We start from the raw sequence: 27,782 nt of genomic DNA, 5'->3' as shown, positions 1-27,782 counted from the left end.
GTACATAATCATAAATATATTGGGAGTACATTTACTGATCAACTGAACAGTAAATCATATAATATGGGAAGAGGTGGACATTATGGCCGTTAACCCTAATCATATATGAAGGTGAATGGGAATACATGGTAATGAGGTGTAGCAGACATCATAGCAACAGGTTTTGTTGGCAAGAGAGATGAGTGTTATCTTCTGATTCGGTGGCAACTCCGGATCTGATGGAGACAGGGGAAGACCACTTTGGCAAGAGGACTACTGTGCATACGATGGAATAATGCAATGCGATGCTGTGTCGGTAATGTAGTCTGTGATGAAAACATGGTCAGGACTGTCAGGTGGTAAGGAGAAGTGGTAAAGGGTAAAGAGAAGCGAAAGAGGGGTATGACGGATATGGACGTTGGACTGATGTAAAGCAAAGTGATGCGTCGTGTCTAGAAGTATAGAGTGGTGTGTGTGTAAGCGAGTGGAAATGTAGCGGAGGCGTAGGGTTTCAAGATTTTAAAGGATGTGGGGAAAAGGGGTACGGTCATAGAGTTCGCGGGTGGAGCTGGGAAGGCGGATAAGGAAAGCTAGGCGGAGGGTACGCCATTCAAGAATTTGAAGTCTGGTGTAAAACGCGGGAGGAGCATCAATACAGGCGGTAAAGCCAAAGGTAAGTACGGGACGGAGAAAAAATTTGTACGTGGTTAAAAGTGTGTGCGTGTTCGAATTCCAGGTAGTTCCAGTGATGCGGCGTAAAAGGTTGAGGCGATTGTAAGCTTTGGTGCAGTTGGATTTGAGATGGGCAGTCCATTTTAGTTGTCTGTCGAATACTATTCCTAAAGAGGTAACGGTGTTTTGAAGTTGAAGAGGGACATGGTCGATATGGACATGAAAATTAGCAGGGTTGCGGTAGACGCTTGAGCGTGTTCGGAGGAAGGAAGATGATGGATTGTGTTTTGGCAGCATTGAGTTTCAGTCGCCAGCGTCTGCACCACGAGAGAAATGTATCAATAGGAATCTGCAGAGTCCGATTTATCTTTTGAATAATGTTGGCTGTTGCAAGAAAGGCGGTGTCATCGGCAAATTGGTATAAGCTGATTTTGCATGGTAATGGTGGAAAATCGGCCACATATAACAGATATAATAACGGAGATAACGAAGAACCTTGAGGAACACCGGAATGGAGAAAAACAGGATGTGAGAGGTGGTTGTTGATTGATATATAACTAAGGCGGCAAGAAAAAAAGCTTAAGATGAAACTGATATAGCACAGAAAAAGGCGGAAAGAAAATAGTTTGTATATAAGACCAAGATGCCACATCTTATCAAAAGCTTTTTCCAAATCGAATAAGATGAGGCAGGAAGATTTAGATGTGTTAAACTGTATTGTGACATTGGTTGTTAGGCGCATACGTTGATCATTGATACTGTATGAAGGCCGAAATCCTACTTGAGGAAGATGAAGAAGATTATGAGCTGAAAGATGATGGTGTAGACGTCTTACAAGGATTCATTCCAGAATTTTACTGAACACAACGGTGAGCTGAATAGGCCGGTACGAAGAGACAGCATGGGGTGGCTTATTTGGTTTGGGAAACATGAGAATGAATGATGACTTCCAAGGAGTCGGTATGAAGGTTGTGCGTAAAATAAACGTATAAATAGCGGCAAGTAAATGAAGAAGAACATACGGAGCCTCTTTAACATGGCGGTAAAAAATAAGGTCAGGGCCTGCAGCGGAGTTGCGTTTGCTGGCGACTGAGCTGTGGATATCTTCCACCGTAATAGGAGCTGTGAGAAAATTGTTACCAGGTAACTGATTATTGAGATTAGGTTGAAGATCTGGTGATGAAAGATTGAAATTATCTGCTGGATGACGGCGAAGAGACGGATCGGGCGAAAGCGGAGTGAAATTTCCTTGAAGATAATGAGCAAGGGCGTTTGCTTTAGCTGTATCGTCAGCAAGTGGTTCGTCTCCATCTAAGAGAGGATAAGGTGTGCGAGATGAGCGGCCAGCGAGTTGGTGGAATCTCTTCCAGTACTTTGTGGGACGAGTGGTGGTGGAAAAATCATTGCAAGTAGCGATCCAGCGATGGCGTTTATAAGCAACCAGGTAGTTGTTTACAGTGCGTTGATATTGACGGTGGAGACGGAGTGACTCAAGGTTACCAGTGCGAGTGAAGTCTCGATAATGTGCTGGGGAACGTTTGATAAGTGCAAGATACTGAGGAGGAAGAGTTGGTTTGTAAGCATGAGTGGTGCGAAGCGGAATATGTTGGGCAGAGGCTGTGTGGATGGCAGCAGTAATAGTATCTAATGCGACATAAAGGTTATATTCTGTTTCAGGTTCCGGGATATTTTCTAACTGATGTTAAAGTAAGGTACGGTAACCGTTCCAGTAGGCTTTGTCAAACATGGGATAACAGCGAGGGGGTGAAGGAGTAGTGCGAGAAACAGAACGTGGAGTAGTGATAGTCAGAAGTATTGACACATGATCACTGCCAAGAGCATCCAGAACATCTAGCCTGCAGCGAGTCTGGTGATTAAGAGAAGAAATAACTACATCTGGCGTTGTATGGCTACTAGGTCGAGTAGGCTTGAGTAGTGGATGAAGATGGCCGGTAGTATGCGTGATAAGATAGTTGCGGAAATCTTGTTGCTGACGGTGAGTGCGACTGTGATAATTCAGATCAGTAAGAATTATGTAAGTGCGATAGTTATCAGATATGTATTGGATAAACTGATATGGAAGAGGATGTCCTGGACGAATGTAGATGGTTGTAACTGTGATGTTAAGTTGTTTGAAATATAAAGTAATAAATAGATGTTCAGGTAAGGGACGTATTGGGAGAGTAGTGCGACGAAAAGGAAGAGATGGAGAAAATCCTATAGCGACCTCACCATTTGACCTCCTTGCTGGTGCCTGGCTATCGTATCGAAGCATGGTATAGTGCGGCAGATGCACGTGGGTGCGGGCTGTTAGATGTGTCTCGTTGAAAACAAAACTCGCCACATGTTTTTCGAAAAGTAGCTGCTCAAATAAGATTTTATGTTGAGGTGGAGAACGAATATTCAGAAAGTGAAACATAATATACATAATGATGATAAGGTAGTAGACGGTGGGATAGTGAGTCTTAAACTTCTGTTTGAAACGGATCTGAATGAAAGTAAACAGTTTGGCCAGAGTAAGTAGCTGTGAAGGTGATGTTTGGGATGGATTGGGCAGTTGGTTGAACTTGGCAGAGGATATGGTTGCGCAGTAGCGGATGAATATTTTGTAGTGTAACTGTGAGAAACGATAACAATTGGGTAATTGTGATTGGCTGACAGATATCCTGAGAAGCAGATGCAGCTTGGCTAACATGTGGTTTCAATGGCACTGTTAATTCTGGTTTGAATGGATCTGAAGTAGGTTTAGCCTTGCGTTTGTACTATAGGTAGCGTGTCCAGTTTCGTTACAAGTGGAACATTTAAGTGTTTTGTTGAGGTTAGTGCAAGTGCGGGTACTATGAGGGTCAGAGTAGAATCCACATTTAAGTTGGTTTGGACAGAAGCCGGTTGGATGATCGTTATAAACTTGGCACTTTTCACAGCGCATAGGAGGTGGAGCAGGAGAACGAGAAGGCTCGACACGGTGACGTTTACGGTAGATGAAGGCTCCATTCGATAGAAGGGAATCGATGGTGTCGTGTGAATTTCTTAAAACTAGAATCATGAAGGTGTTTCCTTGAGCGTTTTTAATAAGGATACATTTGATGATAGAATGTCCGTTCAGTTGGAGTTCCTGACTGATTTCGTCATCTGTGAAGGATGGGTCAAGACCTCAGATGACAACAGATAATGCGGGTTGCTTGCGTGGTGGCGGTGGTTGCCTGGCTGTTTGAGCATTGGGTTGAGAAATAGAAGCATTTTTACCAAAGATTTTGTATGAATAAATATTCCGAATTGTGGATGCGAATTTATGGTCGGGTGTTTTAGTGATGATGTCTTTCTGGGTGTAGTTAATTTGTGCTACACTTGTCCGTGGGATGTATTTGGTTATGCGATGATACAGCTTCTTGAGATCAAGATACAGAGGATCGTAGTTGGTAAGAAGAAATGAATGGATAGATGGTTTAATAGAATTGAAAGAAGATTCATGCGATGAGATGAATCAGATGCCGTGGATGATACTTTGCGCTTTGGTTGAGCTGACTGAGACTGATTCTGATGAACTTCGCTACGAGTGGCGCGTTTAGAGTTCTCCCTTCGCTTGTCGGCAGATGTAGATGGAGCGCAGGGGCCCAAGGAGAGATTAGTAGAAGCATGGAGTCCAGTAGCCGTGATGATCATGAGCACAAGAAACACAAAACAGCTAATAAGGTATGGTAAGCAGGTAGAAACCACCCATTCGGATAGTGGCTTAGGTGAGGAAATGCCCCAGTCTAAACGTGTCACAACGAGATATGTCTGGCTGAGATAAGTCTGGATACCCTTGGCTGAGATAAGTCTGATAGCTGTAGCTCAGCGATTATCTGACGAGCGAGTCCCAGGATCAAGGAAAGGATTACAAAAATAGCCGTTTTGATGTGTGGTACGTCACAGCTGGTAAGAAGATGAACACCAAAGATTTTTTTACGTTTATCCGTTCAAAGTGTTGCGCCCTTTCTTCGGTAAGAGTTAGAAACACCAAAGACATCACCTTCCAAGTATATCAAAAGTAAATAATAATTGTCAGTGAGAATTTTACTTTTGGGGTTTATTATTTGCAATGAGCAAAGCTGTAGGTAGTATATTTGTCATGTTTGCCAAGTAACAAGTAACACATGTTCCGCTGTAATCGGTCACGAAAATAATTTTGTAAACCTATGAACTGTTTGACCGTAGTTACATCAGTACAGTGCTGCCATATTTTGATCTTATATTCTAGCTCAGCGAACATTACGGAATTTTTACAGTCATTCAGTTGTCATTCGTCGAAAGTCTCTACAACACCGCCTGGAGGAAAAACGACAACTTTCAATTAAAAATACTAAAGCCATACTACATATTTTAACTACTAGGAGAATGAAAGTAAAAGTATACACTTGCACGGTATTATGGACGTGTCATACACATGTGCGGTAGCCTATTTAAATATGCTTTATCCACGCAAATGCACATCTGCACATGCACGACTTTATCACGCATTACATACGTGTGTTTCATTATTATTATTACATACGAGTTTGTTATTAATTTGGACTTAGAATTTGTGTAACAATTTCTATGCCGCGAACTGTAAAACTTGAAAATATATCCTGCCGACCGAGACCAAGAACTATTTGCCATATATCATCCACGCCATCTGTCATCTTCCATATATCCATCATATGCGCGGTAATCACGTACTAACCTGGGCCTTTCCTGTCTACATCAGTTCCTCAACAACACCAGGAACAGAAGATAACTGCATCCGTTCACTAGCAGAACCTAGTGTTGTGGCGTCCTGTACAATTCATCCTCATTTTCATCATCATTTCAAAATATTATTTCTTTGCATTGTTCTTCCTGTTAGTGTTTTTTTTATATGTTCTTAGATTCACACATTTAGCCTTCATGCACTGGAAATTTGTTATTTTCTTTTTCCATATTCTTTAAGCCTCCATGCACTTATTCTCATTATGTTGTTATTATTATTAGATTTATGTATCACGTGTTCCAACTTATCTCTACTGAATATATATGTTATTTACTTAAAATAATGTATGAATAAAGGAAAACCCCTTAGACCAAATAGAATTTTTATAGCCTCTGCAATCCTAATGCAACACTTTCCCGAAGAAACAGCGCAACTCTTTAAATGGGTAGACGACCAAAAAAAATCGCGTTGCTTATCACAACAAAGTTGTTATGATTATTTTTGTTTTGTAAAAGCAGATCAGAGTGGTGGATGTTTTCACGGCTGTGCATTTGCTTCAATAATTGGAAAGGTGAGAGAGCATCTATATGTCATAGATGTTTTTGATGTGCTCAAGAATTGTAGCATGGATTTACTCAGACGATCGATATGTAGGGATTTCCTACCGTTTTATCTAAATTTGCTTCGCACAAGCTTGCATATGCTTGTTTGGCGTTTCTTTCGCTTGCAATAAGCTTAATGAAGCTTGCCATAGATGAGTTACGCTTATACTGGGCTTGCGTTTCATATAATTTGACTTGCGTTTCACTTATAAAGACAAGCTTGCCACAAACCTTGCCTTGATTAACTAACTAGCTTGGCACAAGCTTGCAGCAAGCAAATTGCCTTGCATAGTAGAGCTTGCGACAAGCCAATTGACCAGCAAAGGCAAATTTGCTGTAATCTTCCAGCACGTTTAAATTTCTGTCTGCGTGAATTCACAAAAAAACCTAGTTTCCGATAATACAAGAAGGAATTTAAGAGCCTTTCATACCGCGAAATTTACCTAATACTAATATCACAGTTTCTCTATAATATTTTCAAATGGGTGAAAGTAATCGAAAGTTGATCAGCTAGGTAACTGGACAATGTTATTTTGCAAATGATACGGTTATCACGAGTCACTTAGCTGCTGTAATTTATTTTTGCATTGATTTGCAAAACTCCAAACAAATGCCTACTCCAGAAATGGCTGAAAAACTTAAGCAAATATGTGACTGCTGATAACCGCATCACATGCAAGTTAGCATTGTCTAGTCACCTAACTGATCAGTTTTCGATTATTTTTCTCATTTTCAAGGTATTACAGAAAAAAAAACTGTAAAAATTGGTGCTGGTTAAATTTAGTTAAATTTCGCGGTATGAATGGTCCTTAAGAAGCAGAAACTTACTGATATGGGTCATTCCAAACAATGGAAAATATTGATTGTCGTTACTTGAAATACATAAAACATTTAATGATCTAGCATCGAAAAACAATAATATTGATTTTTTTAGCGATTGATACATAGTCCAAAATAATAAAATCAATCTTGCATAGTAAATAATATCTCCCGAGTTAACATCCGCTTCCATCATTTGGGGATCCAGAAACTGCACAATATTTACATAAACTGCGGTCATGAAGGAACACGGACAGATCTTACCACCCGATAGCAAAGAGTAAATTCAGTATGACATCCAAAGTCATTCCAATCAAGAAGCACCGACGTGAAGAGTGGAGTTGTGTAGCTCAAAAGTGAATCGAGTGATGGCGCAGTTGGTAGTGCACTCGGTTACAAGTGTAGAAGTTCCGGGTGCTATTCCTGCTTTAGCCAGATATTTTTTTTAACCTTAGATTCCTTGCAATCAAGTTCTTACCCACTTCTCGTTGATCAATTGAGGTTATATTTTGTAGGTATATCCAGTTTCAATTGCAAAACGTTTATTTGACCGAAATGGAGTGAAAGTCGCAACACTGAATTCTATATGGTCGCTCGAAAGTTCACCCAAAGTCATTTTCGAAACCGCTCGTTAAAAAAAAACAAAAAAAAAAAAACGGAAATTTATATGAAAGAGTAATATCAATGTATGTATATGTATATGTATATTAATTATATGTATACATTGAAGTCAAACAAATAGAGGATGTAGTCGCCACAATTTTATAACCAAAACCGTTTGTGCCACGTTTTGTCATTTATTGGTTATCAGTATACCGATGCAGTGTTCGAAGCGGTTAAAAACTTATACCATGTAGTGCAACATTTATTGTGACCATATATATTGTTGGTACTGCAACAATTATATATTTTGGACTGAAAAGTCCTCATTTTCACATATTTTAATGAACTTTGTTAGCTATATTTGTTTCCAGGTTGTGAAGTTTTAAATATTCTGTAACATTTTTCGGAAGCTACTATTGATATACACCTCTAAAGCAATTTTTGTAACACCAAGGATTCGGAAAATGACTTTGGGTAAACTTTTTAGGGGCTATATTGGATACAACATCGCAACTTTGGGAATATTTCGATCAAAATAAATGTTTTACCAGTGGCACTGCATACGTCTAAAAAAAAAACAATCTTTATTGGTGAATGGGAAGTGGGTGAGAACTTGATTGCAAAAATGTAAGGGTAAAAAATATAACCTGAGCGGGAAGCAAACCAGGGATCTTCGGAATTGTATTCCAATGTGCTGGCAACTGCGCCACTATTTGATTTACATCTCAGTTACATAATTTCTCTCTTGAGCTCGGTGCTACGTGATTGGAATGACTTGGTGTACATAGGGGTAGTTGGGGTAAGTGGGGACAGGGGTAAGTGGGGACCGGCGTGTTTTCTAAAATCTGGTAAATATATGAAAACAGTTCCCCCAAATTTTGAAGAGTGTTGATATAGTACCATTCGCCTGCTAAAGTGGTTTAACTAATATGAAGAGTATAAAAGAATACCTCTATGCCAAAAATGGGTCTATGTTTTAGCATGCGATCAACTTTCATAATCTTCAAGCGTTTGGCTATTCTGAGATAATTGTCACAGAAACACCTGGGTAAAACATTGTACGGTTAAGAAGAGATGCTTAGGTACTTATAAAAATTGAATGTCATGTGTTATGTTCGTGTACAATTGAAGTGTCCCCACCTACTCCATATTTTTGTACAGTGGGATAAGTGGGAACACAAATTTTATACCTGTAGGGTAAGTGGGGACACGGACACAGATGAAGGTATTTCCGGTAATACATCGAAGATGATGAAGACTGTGCAATGCCTGACTTAGAGCACGTGGAATAAAATGAGCAGCTGTTTTTTGAAAAATTGGTATATTGGTTGAGTCATAAAGTCAGCAAAAATGTGTATGAAATGAAGTTCCTGGAACGAATTGGCATGCAATTTCGTTTTCCATTTCGAGAATATATAGATAGTGTACACAAAATGGCCCTGTTAAGTTTGACAGTATCATACCTTTCGTAATTAAGTCTTCTATTGTAGCTGATATTGATAAACACTGTAGACTACAACTCTAGTTCATACTGTGAATGTTTTGTGTAGACCTTATTTGTATCGTATAAATTATAAATAGATTTGTATTAGATGCCTTACGATGCTCAGAAATAGTCATCACTTTTTAAGGCAACGCCCTATGTATCTACATAGATTTCAGGGTGTAGCCTACATTTATTCTTATTTGTCCATTTTACAACGGTTATTCAGCAGTACATTTGGTAGTATTCAGTATTTGGTTATCATAATCCAGGAGAAGTATCTCATCAGAAGCTCTTTTTTAATGCACAACACTAAACTTATTTATTTTGTTTGTTTCCACTTTCCCCGTATCAAATATCAAGCCTCAGGGCAAACTATAATAACATATTTTTTCATTATTTCAATGTTTCTGGGATAAGTAAATGATATCCAGCAAATATTTCTAATATTAGAGTTTTCTCAACAAAATAAAACATATTTTTGAAATATTGACATTACTTGTTTTTTCTACATTTGCCACAGTAACATTTTTAAAATGTTGTATCTCTGGCTAGAATTGCAGCAGAAATATGAAACTCGGACCTATCAGGAGTACACAACAGGTACTCTGTCCCCACTTTCCCTTCTTTATTGCCTGTGTTAAATATGACTTTGAGTAAAGAGAAGTCATCATACACCTTGCAAGAACAAATTAAATTTAAAAGTGGAAAATTGACTTAAAGGAGATTTGGACCCCACGACCCCTCGATTCTTGACCTAGTGCCTATAACACCTTTTTCAACAACTTTTTCACCTGTGTTAACATATGGGAAGGAATAGGGTTGTCACCACTTACCCCAAACAGCGGAGTAAGCGGGGACAGTAACTGATTTTTAATAAACATTTTATTGTGAACAAGTTTTTAAATTGCTTGAAATTGGATCCTATGCTTATCAAGTGTATGTACACGAGCAAAAGTGCATTCACACTTCCGTTTTTCATATCCTGCAACATTAGACAACCGACAATACTGTTGAGATACGCTGGTTGAGAACTACATAAGGCGTTCTGCAAGTCCAATATTTTGTTCGAAACATGTCAGTGTAGCAAACACCAAAAAATAGAAAATGTCCATGCCTCCCCAACGAAAAAAAAATAAGATAGAATACGGCGTTTAGTATCTACAGAGCGATTGATATCATGAGAAAGTCATAAAGGGATCTTATTTAACCTTAGACATACCAAGGAAAATTAATGTTGGTCAAACATTCATTTTATTTTACAGGATACAGTATTTTGTAAAATCTCTGAATCTTTTACATTATTCGTTTCAACGTTACTTTTACTTTTGTTAGTTATCAGTTTCAATATCTCTAGTAAAACTTTATGAAAAAAACGTCAGGTCGAGGTGTTTTAATTTCCGTCTTTGTTTCCGAGAATATTTTTATCAGCAAAACCATCGTAGCTTTATTTTTTAAATGTATTATTATTATTAGAATTATTATTTTCATTAATAATATTATTATTATTATTATTATTATTATTCTTAATTTACCCATTAAAGCTAACAAGAATATTTTCTGAAGTTATACTACTAGTTTCCAGTGTGTTCGGAAAATGAAACAAAAAAGAAAAACAACGAAAAAGAAAAAGAACGACAATCTAAGAAAGTAAAAACAAATATGCAGTGAGTGTCACTTCAATTTGCGAAAACGATTGCATGAGTTGCAAACATGTCATATGTTTTAAATATGAAAAATAGTCATATTTTGTGTGCACATAACATGAGTTTATGTAATTTAATCCTAAATACTAATAAAAGCATATTTTTATTAGAAGCATATACGAAATCAAAAGAATACGAGTTCTTTCTTGTAATACGCCATAATAGATCATTCCCTATCCCTTGCTATAGTCTAAGTAATCGAGAACCCTAATTTCGTCAAGAAAAGTAAACAAAAATGAACTAAAACATGAGCAAATATGAATATCGATGAATGATTCGGATAATATTTAAATGGGAGATATGTTCACTCTCTTTTTCTCTCGGTTAGCATATGCATGACTCTTGCATCTTATCTCTAGATGGACAACTTTGATTAAAGAGAAGTCATCACACACCTTGCAAGAACAAATTAAATTTAAAAGTGTTAAATTGACTTAAAGGAGATTTCGACCCCACGACCCCTCGATTCTTGACCTAGTGCCTATAGCACCTTTTTTAACAACTTTTTCATTTGCTAATAGAGTTGGTTACATATTATCATTATCAGAACTGCAGAACAATATAAATATATACAGCTAATTATACACAATGTAACTCAATAGGGAAGAGAAAACAAAAAGAGAAAGAACTGCTCATGAAGCATAGATACAAGTTTTAAAGTTTGTTCATGTCTTTTTTCGGAACTTTACAAATTACTCAAACTCATAAGGATAACAAAGAAGTATGACTTAATTAGGTATATAAGGTATTGTGGAGAGAAAGAGCAAAAGTATACGTTTTCATAATGGAGCTCATTTTGTCATAGTAGCTTTTTTGTCAATATAAAACAAAGGATTACTGCAGTTTCCATAGAAACTACATACGTAATTGTTTGCTCTATAAGACAGGTAACAGAATTGTGTTTCATTTCGGAATACGAAGAATGTTCCGGCCCCAACAGGAGATTGACCACGATTGACCGACTAGGTTGGCGCAGATACCAAAAATCGCTGCAATTGATACCAGATTTGTTTGCTGTTCATACAAGTTGTTAATCTATGACTCAAGGAATCAGCGGCACCACAGAAGGAACATATCATATGGGCACTAAACCCACATCTATTGCGTTTTCCTTTCGTACCTGCAATGTCGTTCACTACTTTGTAACAAAAGGATTTATTTTCTGCTGTTAAATATTTTGAGTATATTACGGAATATTATATGCCAATTGTTTTCTTGTTCTCTTTCCATTAGTTTACATAGTGATACCTGTTGTAGTTGGTGTATGCACACCCAACCACAAAAGTATCTCCCCCTAAGTGCTCTAATTGAATTCCTTGGGGTCCTGGTCATTTGCAGTTGGGAAGACGCCCGTACAGATGCAACCCAAGTTACACGTAACTTTTCTCGGCAATGGCAGCAGTTGGTAGCACTGAGTCAGGTCTTTATGCAAACAAAATTGTGAGTAGATGCCACACAAAACATTTTCGCATTCTGAGATGATTCTCTCTGGTAGAGAGCGTTTGTCTTATGAACATCATATAATAATCTTAATATTGCTGTGTATATTATATGCAATATATTATTTCCTTATATACTGTATATTCAAAGAAATAAAGGAACTGATCACGCATGAATTAGGAAATGCTTGAAAGTAGACGAAAATATCAAATCTAGAAAAACTGCTGGAAATAAGTTTGTAAATTATTGTCTGCATTGACAGACCTTCTCCAATTCTCCTTAATCCATCTTTTTCTTTCTAGCGAAAAGATCTTGTTTGTCGCACTGAGTTGCATTGCAATTGAAATTGAAACATTTGAAAAAGTTTCAGCCTGGCTGGGATTTGAACCTGGGTCTACCGAATAGAAGTTCAGTTGCGCTAACCACTCATCCACCGCGCCACTTCAACTTCCACTCAAATTAATACCTAGTTGAAATTGTTTCATGGAAGAATATACAGAAGATACTAATGCTTTTGTGTCACAATTACTCTCTCGAGATTTCCTTGTTCAACTCAAAAATAAGTTATATAGTCGTTCCTCAATGAGGAAAATATCGCGAAATATTTTTCAAGTTGAGGCTACGTCATCGGCTTCAGGGATAGTAATGATTTACATTACAATTTTTATTTACGTTAACTTCTAATTTCCCAAACAAAAGCAGAGACGACAGCAGTTATTTTCACATTCTGTGAATTGTATCAACGCGTATAGAAATAGACAATTCTATGTTTATCTCCTATAGCTACTAGTTTATTTTGTTATGTTCATATGAGGAATTTGTGGCAAATGAGCCGGTGGCACTAGCCGAGTGATCTCTGGCCTCCGGCTTCTGAGATGAGGCGCAATCCACTGGGGGTTCGAATTCCTCTGGAAAGCAAGGTCGAAATTTTAACTGTCCTCGGTATTTCTGTGTTCGTGTCCCTGTAGTGTTTGGAATACGTCCAAAGGACATGAGGTGCCAGTAGCGAACAATACTCCGGTTGGGGCGATTTGTTTAAAAAATATTGTGACACCAGGGAACTCCCATGCAGTACCTGGGTTCAAATCCCGTCGTAGCTATTATTAATTTTCCTGTATGAAGGTAATGTTTATGTAATTGGTAGTTTAGTTCCGTTATACCTTTATTATTACTATTACTATTATTATTATACTATTATCATTATTATTATTATTATTACCACAGAAGGAAAGAAAAAGTCACTTAGTCGAAGCTATACATAGGAACAGAAAAGATATAGAGTATGTAAGATGTTTCTTAGGTTTACACATGAACGCAATAATATTGCGTTTATGGATTTACAGATGGAATTATCATTTTATGAAGAAATGGAATATAAATATTTGTTAACTGATAATAGTAATGTATTTTCTTTCGCCCTTCTTCTAGGTAGAAACTTGAGGTGCCGTCTTAAATAGGATCATTCTCGTAACTAGAGAATTGTAAGTTCGATCACTGTTTGCAATTTCTGCATAGCTATTAACAATTCCTAGGAATTCCTGTTTGGCCAATACCATGGCAGTCACGACGTTCTTAGCACTTATGTATTCATCAATTTTTGTCCAAACACGTTACCTTCTCAGACAGTACGAATCAAGGTTGATACGGATGACGTAATTTTGTGTGGTTGCAATTTCACCTGTGAAGGAAGTCGTCTCAACTTTGAGACCCAGAGAAATTGAATATTTCTCATGTTAGTATACATCACAAGTATCAATATTTCAAATTATAAAAGTTTCCTTAATTGCCTCACCGGGAGTCGAACCCGGAACCCCAACATAATGAAACTACCGCTTAAGCCGATACTCTAGGAATCAGTGTTCTGAGTGAAAGAAAAAACTAGATGTGCAATGAATTCAATAATTACGCACTTTTACGATTCCAATGTAATAATGATGAAACTTTCTGATTTTAGGCATGATAAAATAGCGAAGTATTATGCAGAAAGAATAGTCCAGAGACGCCAACTTTAATTAACAACTAAAAACACAAACGAACAGGCAAAGCCATAAAGAGAAATTAAATTGGCTTTTAGAGTGCTTCGAACCCTTGACAGGCACAGTGGCATGGCACGAGAGAAGCGACTGGGGCTACGGTCCCGGGCATCCAAGTAAGAGAGTACAATATTTGGGAGAAAAAGGGAAAGAAGGAAAAATATTAAAAGTGCTCAAAATCAAGGAAAAGAAAGGTTTATTTTTAAAAATGTTCTTACACCATTCTTGGTGGCGCTTCGTGGCTTTTCTAGCGACCTCACTCATATGCACGGAGGCGCTGCCGTGTGCTCTCGCCTCGGGCCATGATTTTTGAGGGTACGGCATAGGACAGATACTCATATTCATTGGAATCTTGTGTTTCAGGGCACTAGAATACTTTTTAAACGTAAACTAATTTAACAAACCTTCCTCAGTACCTGATGTTCTCTATTTTTAACGTTTTGCTTAATTTTACTCGTCTTGCTCACTATTACAGCTTTTCCAGTACCTCTTTAAGAACAGGGTCAAAACCGGAAAAAAACAATAGGTGACAGTAAAAATCACAAAAACAATTCGCGCGTTCTTCCCTTGCCTGAAGTAAAACAATATAATATGGTAAACGTCTTGTCAAATCTGTAAAACCAAACCAAACAACGAACAATATTAATACACAAAACGCTTAACATGTTAGCAATTCATGACAACTATTACATGATCCGAATAATTCTAGTATATCCAAAAATCATCGTTTGTCATATTTTACCGAAATACGTCATGACTTTTCTGCCAAAATGATACTTTAAATGTTGTTAATACGCAAAGTTCATTGATCTCATCACTTATTTACTTACTCTCTTATGATCATCAAAACCTTTAATAATAATAGTACTTCCCGTAGGTAAAGAAAGGTGAAATGTAGTATCCAGGCTTGACGTAGCGTGCAAGTAAACAAATAAAAAGCAACAAAATATTTCCCTCCCCCAAACCCACTACAATGAAGTTTGTTGATAATTCAAAGAAACACCTGAAATCCAGTCAGAAAATTCCTAAAATATAAAATATGTAGCCAAGTGTCGACTTTGCAATAATAATAATGATAATAATAATAATAAAATGAAATGAAATCTTTAAGTTTTACGTCCCACGTTTATGCCGGTTAGGCTAAAGGAGACGGTGGTTATGAGAAATGAGTGAAATAGTGGAATGAAGAAAGTGGGAGGAAACAGGAGAACCCCGAGGAAACCACGCACACGGTGTTTGTCCACCACAAAGTTCACTTGGCGGGGCTGGGATCGAACCCGGGACCCCAAACACCAGAGGTGAACGCTCTACCACTGAGCCACCGTGGCCCAATAATAATAATAATAATAATAATAATAATAATAATTATTATTATTATTATCATTATTATAATGGAATAACTGAATTACAATATCAATTTCGAAAATAATACTTTTCAATAAAGAAAATAATAAATGCTACGCTGCGGTTCGAACCCATGTCGCTTTAATGGCAGTTCTTTTCTTTCACATTTTGCCATGAACTCCACAGACAAAGGTAACAAAATAAACTAGAAGTTATGTTAGTTAAACATAGCACATACTATTTCTACACGTGTTGTTATAATTCGAACAATGTGACAAGAATTTCTACCGTTTTCCTTCTTTGGCAACTAGAAGGTAACGAAGAATTATAATGTACAGCGGTGGACAGTTCTAAATGGTACAGCCATATGGAGATTTACGGCTAAGGTGTACCATTTAGAAGTGTCCACCGCTGTACCATCGCTGATCATCGCTGACAACAATGACGTAGCCTTAACTTGAAGAAAGTTTCGTGATATGTTCCTCATTGAGGACCGTCTATATAGCTTGTTTTTGGGTTAAGGAAGGAACTCTCGAGTAAGTCATATTGACACTCACATAAGCAACGTCTCTTTATAGAGGAATAAATCGTGTCTTATAGAGGGAGTCTTTTTAATTTGATCTTTAACCGTGTACATTCGATCATAACTGCTTGGGATAAGATAAGACGTGTTCGTCATATATTTTTTTAATAAAATTATTCGCATCTATTAACTTTATTTCATAGTTCTCACATATTCACTTTCTAATATTCTGCCATCGAAATTCATACAATTATAACCATAATAATAATAATAATAATAATCATATAAAGGAATAACAGAATTACAATATCAATTACGCAAAAATACTTTCCAATAAAGAAAAATAGTAATAAATGCCAGTCTGGATTCGAACCCGCATCGCTGTAATTGAAGTCATGTGCTTTCACATTTTGTCATGTAATCCTCACACAAATGAAAGAAAATCAACCAGTAGTTATGTTAGATAAAGATAGCACAAACTATATCTACAGGTGTTGATGCAATTCAAAGAATGCGAAAATAATGTCTGCCAGCTTTCCTCCTTTGGAAATTAAGTTTCGATGAGGAAGAAGAGCACTAATGTGAGTCGGGAGCAGTTAAAAACGATGAGGTAGCCTCACTTTGAAGAACATTTCGCGATATCTTCCTCATTGACGAAGATATATACACTTTTTTTGAGTTACAGAAGGAAGCCTCGAGTGAGTCATTGTGGTACTCACAAGAAACGTCTTCCTATACGAGTATTAGTATTTTGTGTATAACCTTACATGCAACGACTTTAACTAGCTAATCCTTTAGATAAAAGATGAAATGACCCAGTAAAACACTGTGTTTTGTTGTTGAAATGAATAGACGTATCTTCGCTCTGTGCAACAAGATTAGACGTGTTTACCTTCAACGGTGCTTTTCTTAGCAATCAGTTTTTGCTGTTGTTTTTTTTTCGTTCTTTTTTCCTCTGTTACTTTTGTAAGTGAATTCGTTGAATGAACCATGTTGTTACAAAGGGTTAATACATTAAAATATGATTTTGGTGTTGTTTCACAGCGAGGAAGTACCTTGAGTTTGCATCAGTGGCTCAGTGATACTTTCAAATTTTCTGTTGATGATGTCCTGAGTACAGAAATGGATGTTTATCGTAAATTGTTGTATGTGAAACCGTACCGAAGAACTTTGTGAAAACGTTTTGCGTGCTTCCGACAGAACTGTGTACTATAGTGATACAGATGGTCAACATGCGGTATCAGTTTTGTGAGCTGATGTGCAAATTGTAACAGTTAAGTTGCTTTGTACACCAATGAAGCTTGACGATTTTGAAATTAAGAAAGTTCTTGGGGACAATGGTGTCATCTCTAAAATTTCTGATGAACTATATTCCGTTGATCATGTTTACCGTACACGAACCGGGCGTAAATTAAAAAGCATGGAAGTGAAAGCCCCTATTCCATCGTTTGTAGTCATCCAAGGACAAAAGTTTTGTGTCACGTACCCCAACCCGATCTGAACATATCTCAGGTGTAATGGGGCTCATATGTACTCCAATTGTCCCCTTCGAATTCCCAGTGATCCGAACAGTTATGCAGGGAAGGTAGCTCCTATATTTCGTAATAACAATCCTGCAGAGCGTCTTAAGCCTCAATTTGACAGTTTGTCTATTCCTTCCCGACACTGGAACAAACCCACCACTAGTGTATCGTGCTCATCTGACGCAAATGTACCTACAATAGACGCTTCTGTATTTCCGGAACTACCAAGTACGAATGATTCCTGCGAGCCGAACATTTCCCATAGTGTTTCTTCAGAATCGTCCGTAAGTGCGTGTTTTAGTTGTTCCACTGAAAAACACGATTCTCCACAGCCGTCATTAATCCCATCTGATGTACCTTTATCTAACTGTTTCTAATCTCGAAACAATTCCTGGGGACAAGATCTCTCTACTGCGCCGATTTCTACGACAGTTAATCGTAATGAGAGCTGCTCGCCTGGCTCCCGAGAAAAGTGTGGTTCGCGTGAAGAAATTTTTCATGCTCCGTCCCCCCATCTCAGTCTAGTGAGACGGAGGTCGCTTCTCCTATCATGGAAGTAAGTAGAATTAATGACGACAATCGAAATCGACGCAAGCGTACGAAACGTAATGAATTGAGTCATAAGCTATTTAAAAAGTCTAAAAATGACACGAATGCGTTTGTTCTGTCTTCAAATACTGACATTACGTCGTAATATGGTTCTTAATACAATACGTGTGCTATATATTAATGGATTCACTTTAAGTATCTTACAATACATTAGTCTCGTCTTCTATAATACGTTAGATTGTCACGTATGTCATTTAGATAATTTAAGCTTTATTTTACTGCTTCTCTTGGTACAATCCGCGGCAAAAAACCTGCAACATGAGCATATAAGTTTATTGTGAAATGACGAAGTCTTTTGCTCCAAAATAAGTGTGCACGGGAGGAGGCCGAGGTTTATCCTGGCGTGATTCGTTCCACTTAAACATTATGTTCATTCCCTGTGCTGTTAGGCGTAGTTTCACAATAAACTTACATCTTCATGTTGCAGGTTTTTTGCCGCGGATTGTACAAATTATGCCGTTATATTTACTTTCTCTGCTCAATCTTTTGTATCGGTGTTTTATGTGCTTACGAGTGTGATGATGCTTAAAATTGCTACGATTAATATTAATAATTTGCAAAGTTCCGCCAAGCCGTTTCCTCTTTGTGACTTTGCGCATAGAGGGCATTGGCGTTCCCCTTTTACAACAGGTTGGTATTTCTGAACTAAATCTTAATCCATTCTATGTTGTAGAAAATAACTGACAATAGTGGCACAGGTACAGGTATTGCTTACCCATGTTAAACAAATTTTTCTTTACCTGTGTTCCATCCATCTGCTCGAATAATACGTAGTAAACTAGGAGACTATTTATTCTCCGAGTAGTTCACAAGCTCGCACCAGGCGAAATGCTTTCTTTTCCCAGGACGTTGCTCTGTCGCTTGGCCCCAATGTTGACAGGTTAATTTTGCCTGGAGATTATAATTGCATTTTAAGGCCTGAAGATCAAACGCCGGGATTTAACTACTGCCATACCCTCCAAGAATTAGTCATTGGACTTCATTTGCGAGACACATGGATCTGTCTGAAGTCACATGCACGGGACTACACTTATTCATCACACCAGAGTGTCTCCCTCCTGTGTTGGTGCCATGCATTAAGCACGTTGAAATTGCTCCCACCTCCTTTTCTGACCACTCTGGCTATATCATATCTTTCACTTTTTCTGATCTACCTGTTGAACGTGGTAGGGGTTATTGGCAATTCAATACGTCGTTATTGGAAGACGATCAATTTTGTGCTGAATTTCAGTCCAAATGGCGCTACTGGCTTAGGCAACATCAATATTTTCCCACCGTAGGTGACTGGTGGAATACTTATTTCAAACCACGGTTTGCAAGTTTCTGTCGCTGGTACTCATCTGAAAAATCCAGAGATCTTCGCAATCTGCTTTTCTTTTATACTAGGTGTTTGCGAGAAGCTCGCTGTGCTGCTGGTTCTGACTTATCTATGTTCTCTCAGGTTAAGCGCTATCAAGCTTTGCTCCTCAATTTGCATCGCCGCCGTGTAGCTGGTATCAAGGTCAGAAGCAAGGTTCCAATAGTAGATGCTTATGAAGTGGCATCAATACATCATGTCCTCAAAGAACTCAAACGAGGCCAAGGAAAATGGATCCATCAAATCATAGATGACGACGGACATTCATAAGGATGCTACTTCCATTAAACGTGAGTTTTGGATACATTACTCAGAACCCTATATTATTGCAAACACTACTACAACGTCTGAGGAATTACCTATCTCACTTTCTGGTATTCTTGATGATGCAGCAGAGCAATATTTTGTTCGAGCTTTTAGAATTGAAGACGTACATCAGGCTGTCCTTGCAGCTCCTAAAGGTAAATCTCCAGGACTGATGATATATCTGCAAAATGGTATGTTAAGTTTCTCCCTCTAATTGGTGAGCCACTGACCTGTCTCGTTAATGAATGTTTCAGTAATAACCCACAGATACTGTATAGAAGTCCTGGTGTTACAGTATTTATACCTAAGCAAGCACACCCTACAAGTGTTACTCATTATCGACCGATCACTCTCCTCAATTGTGATTACAAGTTGCTTGCCCGTTGTTTGAACAACAGACTCTCCCACTAAATTGATATTCTCGCTGGACAATTTTAATATGCACGAGTCGGAGTGAAAAAGATATATCACGTACTTCAAACTTTTCGAGATGTTATTGCAAATTTTCAGACTCACACTACTAGTCATGCTTAGCTGGCCTTAGATTTTAACCAAGCCTTTGATCGTGTAGATTACGATTATTTGTGGTCAGTATTGAACCATATGGGCGTCGAAGACTTATTTGTTCGTTGGATTTGCGTCCTCTATGATGATGCTCAATCGAAATTAAAAATTAATCGTTCCTGACTACACCTCTTAAACTGAAACGCAGCGTAAGACAAGAATATCTATTAAGCATGACTCTTTTATAATTTCCATCTGTCACTTACTACACGGCATTGCGCAACGTATCCAAAGTCTTACTATCTGCCATGTTCCAGTTAAATTGTATAGTTTTGCTGGTCATGTGTATGTTTTCCTTCGTGATCCCCAGGATTTAGAAGTAGTTGAAGACTGCGTTCACCGGTACTCTGAAAATTCAGGAGCACGTCTTAATGGCTTGAAATCTAAACTCATACCATTCGGAAATAGTTCTACGAATGCATATACCAATTTTCCTCAGGTAGTGAAGGTTATGAAAGTACGTGGTATTTATTTTTCCTGCAACTTGGATGAGAGTATAGCAGAAACATTTTGAAGATGTTTTTCTGAAGGTTCGCTCTTTTTTACATCAACATACATCTCGTCACCTGCAGTTGATATCTCATGTCTACTTTATGAATACATACACCTTTTCCAAGTTGTGGTACGTTTTTCAAATTTTGCCTATGCCTACATTTTACATTCAGAAGTTTACGAGCATTGGTAACTGGTTTGTGTGGACAGGTATGCTTTTTCGAGTACGATATCCAACTCCATGTTTACCATATGGTGCAGGAGGGCTCAACTTGATCCATGTAGCAAGTAAAACGAAAGCTTTACTCTCCTACAGTGGATTCCAAAACATTCAAGGTATTGGAGAGCTACTCAGTACGACTGTTCTTTCGTCTCTCGTAGCTACCAATGATGGAGTACTACCTGTGAATTAATCTCAGATTCCTCCCGACTTTTGGTATTTTAAAGATATAATATGTAATTATTTCTACATGTCCGCCCGTGCCCTCTAAACCTTACCTCAAAGAGTGAAACTTCTCTACAACTTGTTTCTACAAGAACAACCAAGCCAATTTCCTCATATAGTTACAAAATTCCCATCTGCGCATTGCCAACGTATTTGGTAAACAATTTCATCTAGTTTTGTGTCAACCTCAGTCCGCTCTTTATGGCACAGAACTCTTAGTAACATTACAGATACTAAGGCTAAACGACATCACCTTCAAATTACAGATGACAACCAGTGTTCTCTTCGTGGACAAGTTGATACTTTAGAACACCGTCTCACCACCTACAACGGATCAACCTCAGTTTGGAAAACCTATAGAGAAAAGTTCAATATTTGTGTAAAATAAGCATGGATTACATTACTGTTTAGATGCTTTTGTTTCCTGATTTTAAGTTTTTCCCTAATGAGAAGCAAAACTCTGTAATATAGCTCACTGATAATACCATTGAGTTTATTCTGTCTCTATTTCTCCTCAAGCTAGTGTTGTAAAAAAAAAACGTTTTTTTTTCGTGAAGTTTTTTTTAAAAACATCGTTCTTTTTCGTCCTTTTTCAAATGTCTGTGTTTTTCTGGCAACTATTTTTATTGATTTATGTTGCAGATTATTGAAATAATCAACAGAACTTGAGTCGAAGTCCTCGTAACTTACTAATCGTTTGTTTCTTTGTACCTATACTAGCAAAATTGTGTGATTATTTCTTTCGGACCCAGGTCATTTTTGGCGTTTTCCTACATTTTCAGTTAGTGACTTATTGCTCAAAAAACATTCATTCGATTTATATTGTTAAGGCCTTGTTTTTAAGAAAATGAATATGGCTATGTTTTGGTGTAAGTTGCATTGCAGTGTTCCCAACGGGTGGGAAATTATTGAAGTAAATGTAGGGGTGAAAATTTACAAAAAATTCCCTAACCGAATTTCAATTTTTTTGTATCTAGCACCACTGCTGTTATATGAGTTCTAGTCACCTAAACAAATTCTTTGCTGTGTTGACAAGGTACAGTGAAATTCTGAAGTCACTGGCTTCCATTCAAAGAGTGAAAGAAAAATTCTCTGTCATCATACACATGAAATTTTGACACTTTTTACGACTCAGAAGCAAAAATCAACAAATATGCCGGGGCTACAGCTTCTCTAATTATTCTATTGAAACTTTTTATGGTGCGTTCTGTAGGGCAAAGAGGAAGCTTTTAGGTAGTGGTACGTTTGTTTCAATGTAGCCAGCAAGAGGGTAATGATAGAGGGGAAAAAGGAAATTTTCCGAAATTCTCACCTAAAATCGGGAATTAATTGTTTTGGCTGGAAACACTGCCATCAGACAGACGAAAACCTTAGTACTCCATAAATATATCCTACAAGTATCATGGCGATATCTAACAAAGTAAGCACGAAATTAAAAAAAAAATATCTCATTTTACCTCAGAAATTCACCATTTTCTTACCATTTCCAGAACAAGGTTTATTATAAACCTCAACTGTACTTCCCCTAATTATCCTATTGAAACTTTCTATAGTGCGTTGTGTAGCGAAAAGACAAGACGTTAAGATACTGGTACGTTTGTTCCGATGTAGCTAACAAAAGGGAAATAATAGAGACAATACAGATAATTTCCCAAAATTTCCCCCTAAAATCTGGAATTAAAATTTCCTGTAGCTGGCAACAGTGCTACCAGACAGACACAAACTATCTTAAATTAAACATTGGTACCAAACTAATATATCCTACAAGTATTATGGCGATATTTAAGGAACAAAGCTTCTAATTACCAAAAATATATTACGGTAAAGGTAAAAACTAGAAAAATCAAGATTTAGAACCTAAATACGAAATTTTCGTGCGTCCCCTAATTACCCCATTGTAACGGTCTGTACTTGCGTTTGTTAAGTAAGGACAAATGTTCGATTGGCGTAAGTTGACTTGCACTCGGACGTATAGGTACGGTTTTATAAACAAAAATCTCGAATTTTTTGCCCAAATTTAGGGAAGTTTTAATTTCCCTAATTGGCAACACTATGCGCAGGCCCGTCCAATTCATGTCAACAGTTAGGTATCGACCCGAGGTATCTATCTGGTAAATCTTAAGGTCTTTCAACAACCAAGGAAGCTATCGGGAAAAAAGGAGTAAAGGAAATTAGAATTTAAAAAATTCTCGAATTTTTGACGGGTGAAATTTGAGAAGGAAATTCGACACCAGAAAAAAAGAAATTAATATGATAAACTATGGTCCAACCATATTTGGCAAGAATAATATCCCGATATCTTAATTAGTGTCCACACAGGAGCGGATTAAAAAAGTGACACACCCGTGTGTGCCACTTTAGCCACCTAGTGTACATTTGATTACATTTTTTTTACTACTAACCCGTGTTCTTGTTGTAGTTATAGTCTCGACTAATAATAATATCGTTGTTGTAAACAATAACTTTACTGTATAAGGATTTTTTCTCCCCTTTTTACATCTTAGTTCCAACACTGTTGGTGAGAAATGCAGGGTGTTTCAAAATGAATATCGGGGTTTTAAGTCTTCGTAGTACTTATTACATTTTACGTACAATTATAAGCAATGCACCAAGTAAAAGAGCACCTCAAAAAGTCTTTGCTACAAGTGTCCGATGTGAGATTCATTCGTCACATGGTATGCATCTAGTCGATAGGCGAGAAAGGCCCATAAACCTTCCGCCATATGGCACAAAACAATTCAATTTAGGGAAGTCTCGTTTCAACTGTACCATCTCCTGAGGATTTGCTGACGGTAAGATGCAAACATTATGAGTGTTCACATTAGCTCTTAGGTGAAAGGTGAAATGTCGATTTATCACTGGAGACGACACGATCCAGAAAATCTTTATTGTTATGCAGCAATAGACCTGTAGCAACTGCAAACGATAAGGACGTAGTTGCAAGCGTCTCCTTAATATTCTTCACACAGACGGTTGCATTGTACGGATTCAGTCTTTATTAAAACACAAAAAGCTTTCTACTCTCCAGTCTCCATCTTTGCTACTTGCTCTTTCTAACGGCAGACAGAAGAAACAATGCATATACATAGTGTTGTAAATAGAAAAAAACCGTTCGTATTTTTTCAAAAATGTACGTTTCTTTTTAGAAAAAAACATTGCCTCTCGTTTTTTTTTCTAAATTTCGTTTTTTTTTTCAAATAGTCATTTCTAATGCATCTTACGTCTATTTAAGTATGAAATATTTTTATGTAGGTGTAATCACTGTAAAATGCAACATAAATTAAACTCTAGATACTAATACGCTACAAATATTATACAATTTACATGAATACCATACCTATTAACAATTCGGGTTTGAGCAGTTTTCATCAATATCAACTAAGAAATAAAAGTAGAAATGATTTTTTTTTCGTGAAAGCAGGCCTTTAATATGTACGAAAATAATGTCACAGACAGTATAAAATTCAAATAACTTTCTTTTAACAAAAGAGACACTGACGAAAGTTTAAAACTTTACTTTATTTTAAATTATAATTTGTAACTGTTAATTTCGATAGTGTCTGAAGAAGGATATGCTAGATATCCGAAACAGTTACAAATTATAATTTAAAATAAAGTAAAGTTTTAAGCTTTGATCAGTGTGTCTTTTGTTAAAACAATTAATCCAAAGCCATGAATAGTCTTACTATCAAATAACTTGTGTAAAGGTAAAAACTAATACTAATTTGCCTAATAGTATTTTTCTAAATATCATATATAAATAATTTCTCGACTAGATATATATATGATATGCAGAGCCGGCTCTACCATACCTGTAACACGTGCATTCGCATGGAGCGGCAAGTTTGGAGAGTCCGCTAAAATCTGTTATAAGTAGAGACCGCATGTTTAGGCATTAAAAATTTGAAAAATAGGCACTTAAAATTTTTAAAAAATAAGCAGCAAAATAGGCACTAAAATGTAACTCGAAATAATGAAGATAAATACTCAATACAATTTATAAAATAGATTAGTCATAAATAGTGTTCAAACAATATAGCAACATACCTGTTTGTTAATGTATTCTTTCATTCTATATGTAAAGAACGAAGATTGATATGTATTTCATATTATATATATATATATATATATATAGGGATAGAAAGAGAGAGATTGTAATGTACCATGTGCTTGTGTTATTTACAGTATATAAATAATACATGTTTCCCAATTAAATCTTCTTTCAAAGAAAATGCATAGAATACGCAACATTAGGCACTAAAGCAATTATTCAGGCAGTGAGGGGCGAAATAGGCAAAACAAACATGGCTTAAATCGAAACTATAATCCCCGATATAAACTTTAAAACGTTATTTTTGATCATAGGGTGAGTTCGCCAATAGTCGACCCCCATCCAATAGTCGACCATTTTTGCTTACTATTGTGTATATAAAATAAATCTAATGGTCTTTTGGAGCGGAAAGTGATTCACGATAATGCTTGCATCATATACCACCAATGACAATCATTGTTTCCCTCTCCCTTGGCCAGCTGGTCGTCTTTTACCGATAAATTTCGACGTATATGTAGAATTACGACTCAGGTGCACAGTTTACGACAGTGTATAATGGGAATCTTGTTTACCTGTTGTTTTTCGCTTTTCTGAGGATATAGATAATACGTGAGGTAAGAAATGTTTTTGTTAGAAAACTAAGTTATTCTAGAAGCTGTACAGTATAATGTCAATAACTCGAAAGTATTAAATGAAAAAATACATGTTAAAATATGGTCGGAATTTGGCATTTTTTCTTTCCCATACAAACCAATTGTCGACCAAGGGTGGTCGATTATTGGATTATTCGAGCTGTTTCTCGTGTTGGTCGACTATTGGAATATTTCTTGCTACCTGTCGACCGCACTGTTTCATACTATTTTTCGCGTTTTGCTAACTGGAATTTGTTCAGTAACTTAGTTGAAAGTTTCTTTTTATGACGATCTACTATTTCAATGTGAAACCAAGTTTTTTTTTTTTTTTTTTTACACGAGAACAAGAAGCCCTTCTTGCTGGTCTAATGGGTAGTTCAATTCGAAGCGGGAGAGCATAGAACGAATTAAAGCGGTTCGAATATTACTATAAACTGTAGGTCCACGTCTTTACGTAGTCTCGATGCTAAGAAGGGACGTTAAACCATAATAAGCAAACAAACGAGAACAAGAAGGGATTCCTGTACGTCTACCACGTCTCTCTGAATGAGAGAAATAATAATAATCTTGGAGGCATGTACCAGACACGTAGTCCAGTGCCTAGCCTGCTGGATTACGAATTGGGAATGGAGAGATGTGCGGGTTGAAACCCCAATGCCGGCCCTTCTGACAGGTTTCTTAGGGGTTTTGTCAGTTACACCAGGTGCATGTCATGATGTCACCTACATAATAGGCTCTGGCCGACACCTTTCCTCATCCTTCTCCCTCCCATATCCCGTCCTGTGCCACAAGTGCTTAAAGGACATAAATAAACTCAACAAAATTCAAGTAAGTGTTAAAGTATGCTGCTTTGTAATAAAGTCCTGGGTTCAATTTTCCATGGGAATACAATTGGTTCGGAGCTCAGGTTAAACTCTAGGTCTCACGTCCTTGGGACGTCATCATCATCCGAATAATGGCAATAAAAAAACCGATTCACTCGGCTCAGGTTTTTTCAGGTTAGAACCTGCTTTCGGAAAGAACACTCAAATATTAAGATTATCAATATTGAAAAACAACTTTTGTTAATATATTCTTGATTACTTCTGCTTTATAATACAGCAATGCATTTTGTTGTTAGAAATATGGCGAAGCATTTTAAACTTTATGTATTTTTGTGACAGATAGCATGGCTCCGGGATATAAAAGAAAATTTTTCTGCTATTCGGAATTTGATATGCAGTGCGCCTTAGAAGCAGTAAGAACAAAACAACTTTCAGTTCGTGAAGCCTGTAAAATGAAATTAAATGAAATTTTTGAGTTTTACGTCCCACAGTTATGCCGGTTATGCTAAAGGAGACGGTGATGATGAGAGAAATGGTGGAATGAAGAAAGTGGGAGGAAAGGGGAGAACCCCGAGAAAACCCACGCACACGGTGTTTGTCCACCACGAAGTTCACTTGGCGGGAGCAGCGGTTGAACCCGAGACCCCTAGCACCAGAGGTGGACTCTCTACCACTGAGCCACCGCGGCCCATGAAGCCTGTAAAAGGTTTGGTGTGCCAAAGACAACACTTTTAGACAAATTACATGGACGGGTACCAGAAACAACTGGGAAGATGGGACGCTGTACTTATCTCAGTGAAACAGAAGACGAAGCCCTTGCAAACTGGCTTATTGAACTTTCTCAACGTGGTTTCCCTAGAAAGAAGCATGACCTCTTAAATTCAGTACAGGAAATGGTTGTAGATGACAAACGCAAAATACCATTTAAACACAACAGACCTGGGCAGAAATGGTATGCATCTTTCTTGAAGAGACATCCAAATATTGCAGTGAGGACAGCTCAGCCTATAAATGTCTGCCGAAGTTTCGTAAAGAAGAATATATACGTTCGTGGTTTCATGATC

Source organism: Thermobia domestica, chromosome 17 (assembly GCF_964235325.1).
Source record: "Thermobia domestica chromosome 17, izTheDome1.hap1.1, whole genome shotgun sequence".
NCBI lineage: Eukaryota > Metazoa > Arthropoda > Insecta > Zygentoma > Lepismatidae > Thermobia > Thermobia domestica.
This window is presented reverse-complemented; position numbering follows the sequence as displayed.